Here is a 6,374-nt window from a genome sequence, read left to right on the forward strand (position 1 = left end):
GAGCGTGGCGTGTGGGCACCTGAGCATCACAGACTTGGGTGGCTTACAAAGCACAGAGACGTCTCAATGGCTTGAAACATGGGAAGCACTGGAGGCAGTGTTACAGACTCAGCTCCGATGGGGGTTGTTTCACCGTTCATAAGCAGTACTTCTGTGTGTCCTGCCATAGCCAGGGAAGCCAGCTAACTCTCTGGGGTCTCCTTTACAGGGGAATTAATGTTATTACTTAGGGCTTACCTGTTGAATCAACTACCAAAGACTGCCCACCTGAGGGCCACGGTATCTTAACAGAAGAAGTTAAGGACACAGTGTATAGCAAAGAAGAAAATCAAGTATGTTCTCAAAAGACCTAGGTGGTGATAGACTTGGAAACATGGAGGATAGAGACCAGAGGTTAGGCAAGGCCCCCATTTGGGGGAAAGAGCCACCTACCCTTCTTATCATTTTAACCCAGAATTGCTCCTGTCTAAAGAAAATGCGGGGACAAAGACTGGAGCTGAGAGTGAAGGAAAAGCCATCCAGTGACTGCCCCACTTGGGGATCCACCCCATATGCAGCCACCAAACCCAGTCACAGTCACTTTTGCTGATGCCACAAAGCGCTTGCTGACAGGAGCCTGCTATGGATGTCTCCTGAGAGGCTCTGCCAGAGCCAAACTGATACAGATGAGGATGCTTGCAGCTAACCATCAGACTGAGCACAGGGACCCCAATAGAGGAGTTAGAGAAATGACCAAAGGAGCTGAAGGGGTTTGCAACCCCATAGGAAGAACAACAATATCAATCAACTAGACCCTCCAGAGCTCCCAGGAACTAAACCACCAACCAAAGAATAACATGGAAGGACCCATGGCTCCAGCCGCATTTGTAGCTGAGGATGGCATTGTCTGAAATCAATAGGAGAAGAGGACCTTTGTCCTATGAAGGCTCAGTTCCCCAGGGCAGGGGAATGCTAGAAAAGTGAAGTAGGAGCGGTTGGGTGGGTGAGAGGGAGGGGGAGCCTCCTCATAGAAGCAGGGGAAGAGGGGTTAGAAGAGGGGGATCCAGGAAAGGGGATAAAAATTTAAATGTAAGGGGGAGGGAGAACATTCTCATAGAAGCAGAGGGAGGGGGGTTAGGAGAGGGGAGAACCGGAAAGGGGGATAAAATTTAAAATGTAAATACATAGAATATCCTGTTCAAAAAGAGAAAGAAAAACGTTAAAAAAAAAAAAAAAAAAAAGTATATCAAGATGTCTGTGGAAGCCACTAGGGGGCTCTAAGGAGTAACTTGAGGATGCCAAACAGCCCGTTCTCTTTACACTACTGTTACTTCAGTGGCGAGAACAGAACTTAGAGAATTACCACGCAGCTGATGAAATATGAAAATGCTTAAGGCTGCGGAAGAAGAAGTAACTACATGAGGCAAGTCGTTCTTAAGAATTTTTCAACATGCCTTTGGGAGCACTCAGTGGTTGAGTGCTTGCCCAGCAAAAGCAGGGCTCAGTCCTCATTTCTGAGCTGCTGAGAAAGACAAAAGAACAAAAAATAATAATTCTTCATCGACGTTGCCTTGGAATACATAAAACTGGCCTTTTATAAAATTCTACTCTCATACAGTAAATCCCAACTGCAGCCTCTCTTGCATCCACTCTTGTCAGCCCCCACCCCCACCCCCTTTCCAGGTCTGTTGTTCCTCCAGTGTCCTTCCGTAAAGAGCAGACCTGCCAGGAATTTCCGCTGAATACGGCATAACAAGATGCAATAAGACTAGGCATAAACCCTCATATCAAGGCTGGATAAGAAAATCCAGATGGAGGAAAGGGGGCCAAAAGCAGTCAAAAGAGTCAGACACCCCCACTCGCACTTTTAGGCGTTCCATAGAACTCTTAAACTAAACGTCCACCACATGTATGCAAAGGGCTGAGCGCATATCCGTGCAGGCTCCGTGATTGCCCACGCCAGGCTCTGTGAGCCCCTATGAGCCTTGCTTAGTTGATTCTGTGGGCTGTGTTCTCCTGGTCTCCTCAACCCCTCCAGTTCCTACAACCCTCCCCTTCTTCCACGGGTCTCTCAGAGAGTCACCTAATGTTTGACCTTGGGTCTGTGTATCTGCTCCCATCAGCCGCCAGAAGAAGCCTCTTTGACGGTCATTGAGGCAGGCACCAGTCTATAAGGAAACAAATCGTATTGACTTTGTTTTTTGGCCAGTTGTGTTTGGTTCTACCTTAGGTTTCTGAGCCATCCTCCTTCCTGTCCCTTACCTTTCAGGCAGTGTCAGGCACGAGTGCCCTCCTATGACCCGGATCTCAGGCTAGACCTCTCATCATCTGGCCAGACCACAAGTTCTGTGCCATGATTAGCCTAGCACATCTTACAGGTAGGACAGGGTATGCATCAAAAGTGTTTTGACTGGCCTGAGGTCCACCACTGGAAGCTTTGTGTGGTGACACAAGACAGTCGCTTCGGGTTCTGCATCCTCCATTACCAGGGGACCTCGCTAGAGTCACCCTCTTAGGTTCCAAAAAATTCCCATGGCTCTACTTTTCCATATTTCCCCTCAAATGCCCCCCATACCAGTCATCTCCCCCATACTCTACTCTCTCCTTTCGCCCCTCCCCCCTCACCAGATGGATCCTTCTTGTTCCTATTCCCACTGCCCCAAGTCTACCTGGAAGTCTATTCTATCTCCCCTTCCCCGGCAAAATCCATACATCCCCCTAGAGCCCTTCTTGCTACTTAGCTTATCCTGGTCTGTAGATTGTAGCAGGATTATCTTTTACTTAACAGCTAATGTCTACTTAAAAGTGAGCACATACCATTTTTTTTTCTTTCTGGGTCTGGGTTACCTCACTCAGGATATTTGTTTTCTAGTTCCATCCATTCGCCTACAAATTTCAAGAGGTCATTTTTAACAGCTCCATTGTATAAAGGTACAAGATTTTGTCTATTCTCTCTTCAGTTGAAGGACAACTAGCTTGTTTTCATAAAGCTTCCCTTCCTTAATCCCCCCCCCCTTTTGTTCTGGATCCTTTGCCTCCTACCTCTCTTTCTCCTATAGTAAAACATTTTCCTAATGAACTCCAACTGTGCTTCAGTTAAAAAGATAAGAGGAATCAGATGAATTTGGACTCTGTCCTGGGAATTCAGTAGTTTACTGAATTTCTAGAAGAGGAGTGTGGAAAGACTGAAGCCAAGAACAGCATCCAAGTTTGCTTTGCTTGTTGAGCCGCAGGAGAGATGACGTGCTAGGAGGAAAAGTGAGGTACAGTGTATTTTACAGAAGAAAAACAATATGGACAGAGGTCATTGAGAGGTAAAGAGTTTGACTTTGTACACAGGAAGAGACTGGCATCTGCTAGACTTGCAGAAAGAGGACGGTGCAGACTTGGCAGAGACACCAGGCTCTCGAATTGGTTGATTAAAAACCAAGGTCTGTAGATTGTCCAAGACAAAAGTATAACTACAGAAGTTTAAAGGGGAGTAAAGAAGTCCTGTGACAGCCTCCAGGATGCCAGTCTTTAGGTTCTGGCAGAGGAGAGAAAGACATATTAGATCCTAACACTGTGTCCAGAAAAATGCCCCCTACCACTGGCCCTTGGTCTTCTTGACTGATTGCTGTGCATTAGACATTCCTTACCCCCACATATTTATCTTACTATACAAGACTCGTGAGACTGTTGGCTTTCACTGACATCCCACGTGAGGTCAAGGAAGAAGAACTTACCATATTAATTACCATTAAACCAACAAAAGTTCCCACTCCTCCATCTGCTCTATGGTATGAAGCATACGTCAGTGCTCTCTTTCATCTCTCCACTGCACACCCACTTGTCCTCAAAGTGGTCATTTACCCCTCCGTCCTCTACAGACTTGTTCAGAACACACCGAAATATGCACACATTCAAATGGAAAAGCAAAGAACAAGTCAACCACCCCACCTTGTTGCCTAGTTACTTCACATCAGAAGAGACACAAAGGAAGCTCTGTAGCAATGCCTGTTGCATGACACCAGTGAAGAAGACTCAGCTTCATCAGGGCTCTGTCTAGTATATTGCCCTTTCTCTTCAGATTGTGTCTGTATTTGTCATCCTATTCTTAGATGAACAATACCTGTCTTGTTAATATCTCTACTAGACAATTCATCCTGGGACGGTGGTGACAGTGACACCAATGGTTAAGACCAGCAAACATCGCAGATGGAAAACAGCAGCCTCCTCCTTTGAAAAGAATGTTGTGGTCCACATCTGTTTTCCGGATGGACACTTTCTAATGCTGAGCTCACTTCAAGGATGATTTCTTTCTGCCTTCTGAATTGCATCATTCCAAAGACAAGAGGGAGTGATTTGTTTTCTCTCCTAGCCTCGAATGCCCTTTCCTTAAATCTTTCTTTTTTTTTTCCAAGAGAATCAAGTCGTTTATTGAGTATACATGATAATGGACGACACACAAGCTTCATTTACATCTGTTTTTTATCTGATACCTTTATTCATTTTTGATAATGCATAGGGTGTGCCAACAACCATTTTATACCCAAATTGTGACTTTGCTTGGATGACCCTTTCAATGGTGAAACTCATTAAGTTACAACAGTAACTGGCAGTTTAACAACACCAAGGCTTTTGAAGACAATGTCTTCTCCACCCAAGAAACCATAAATAAATTCCAAATGGAACTTGACACTACCCTGAAGGAATTCTAACTTCACACTGTTGGGGAAGTTTACCAAGATGGCTTTAGAGTAGACTGACTTTACACAGCACATTAAAAAAAAAAAAAAAGACACATTTATTCAGCATCATGATCAGACTATTACATTTAGCAATCAACAGCATGGGCTAAAAAAGGTCTACAGTAAAACCTTTTGTTGGAATGCTTTACACTTTCCATAGAACAGAAACTAAAATAACCTGTTATACAATTAGTCACAAATGCAGTCCTGGAGTTCTTGCCCACACACATGAGTATTGTCTAAATCATGTCTTCTTTGTAGCAGCTCGGCCCTGCCACCCCTGTGCTGGGCTGAGTTCACAAATCTGTTGTAACCTGTAACTTCTCTGGCTCTCCTCTCCTGCTAAGAATTGTTCCCTGGCTGTGATTAGAACCTCCTGCCACTGCCATAACTACTGCTGCTGCTGGAACCACCATAGCCACCTTGGCTTCGTGGTTTAGCAAAGTCATGGCCTCCACCACCATAAGGGCCAGAGCTCCTGCCTCCAGTTTCCTCCCTTCATCGGTCCAAAATTTGAAGACTGGTTGTTGTAATTGCCAAAATCATTGTAGCTTCCGCCACCTCCAGAATTGCTTCCACCACCACCGCCAAAGCCGCCTCTTCCTCCTCCGTTCTTATAGCTGTCATCGCTGCCACTCCCACCATAGCTCTGCCTCCTCCATAAACACCGTCACTGCCAAATCCACTACAGCCATCCCCACTGCCACCATATCCACCACCACCACGGCTGCCACCAAAGCCACCACACCCACTGAAGTTCCCTCCTCGACCAAAATTGTCATTTCCACCAAAACCACCCCCACGACCGCCACCAAAGTTTCCGGAACCACTTGGACCTCTCTGGCTGGATGAAGCACGAGCCATCTCTTGCTTCAACAGAGCCTTTCTCACTTCACAGTTGTGGCCATTCACTGGATGGTATTTCTGAATCACCATCTTATCCACAGAGTCACGGTCATCAAAGGTGACAAAAGCAAAGCCCCTCTTTTTTCCACTGCCTCTGTCAGTCATAATTCCAATCACTTCAGTTTTCCCATACTGCTCAAAAATAGTCTCGTAGGTGATGTTCTTCAGTGTCTTCGTTAATACCGCCAACAAAGATTTTTGTCACAGTTAAGTGGGCACCTGGTCTCTGAGAATCTTCTCTTGACACAGCTCTCTTAGGTTCCACAACTTTTCCATCCACCGTGTGTCGTCTTGCACTCACGGCAGCATCCGCTTCCTCCACAGTGGCGTATGTGACAAACCCCAAGCCCCTGGATCTCTTGGTGTTTGGCTCTCTCATCACCACACAATCGGTGAGTGTTCCCCGTTGCTCAAAATGGCTCCTCAGACTCTCGTCGGTTGTTTTGAAGCTCAGCCCTCCGAGGAAGAGCTTCCGCAGCTGTTCCGGCTCCTTGGGACACCCTGACTTAGACGTGACGACAGGGCGACGAGAGCCTTCAGCGATGCTTCCTCGGCAGCGTGAGATAGCAGAAAGCCTTAAATCTTTCTTTAACGACTTACCTTATCTCCTGACCTAGATGTGCAAATAGAACATGGCCCTTGAGAAGGGCAGCATCACTAACCGCAGGAATGAAGTTTCTATTCCACTGACTTCTGACTCACCCAACCAGAGATTTTAGGCTCTTGTCTCACAGTACTTCATCCTCATTGCTCTAATAA

The 6,374-nt window shown here is 46.1% G+C and overlaps 1 pseudogene across 1 annotated transcript; it reads right to left on the minus strand.

The window, feature by feature from the left end:
* Positions 1–5,075: 5,075 nt before the first annotated feature.
* Positions 5,076–6,120, minus strand: LOC308420934 (heterogeneous nuclear ribonucleoprotein A1-like; annotated as a pseudogene). The gene is made up of 2 exons: positions 5,396–6,120; positions 5,076–5,306 (listed from the first exon to the last, which is right to left on the minus strand). The product of its transcript is annotated as a heterogeneous nuclear ribonucleoprotein A1-like (transcript).
* Between the last annotated feature and the right edge of the window lie 254 nt (positions 6,121–6,374).

Source organism: Micromys minutus (assembly GCF_963924665.1).
Source record: "Micromys minutus genome assembly, chromosome: 5".
Taxonomy (NCBI): domain Eukaryota; kingdom Metazoa; phylum Chordata; class Mammalia; order Rodentia; family Muridae; genus Micromys; species Micromys minutus.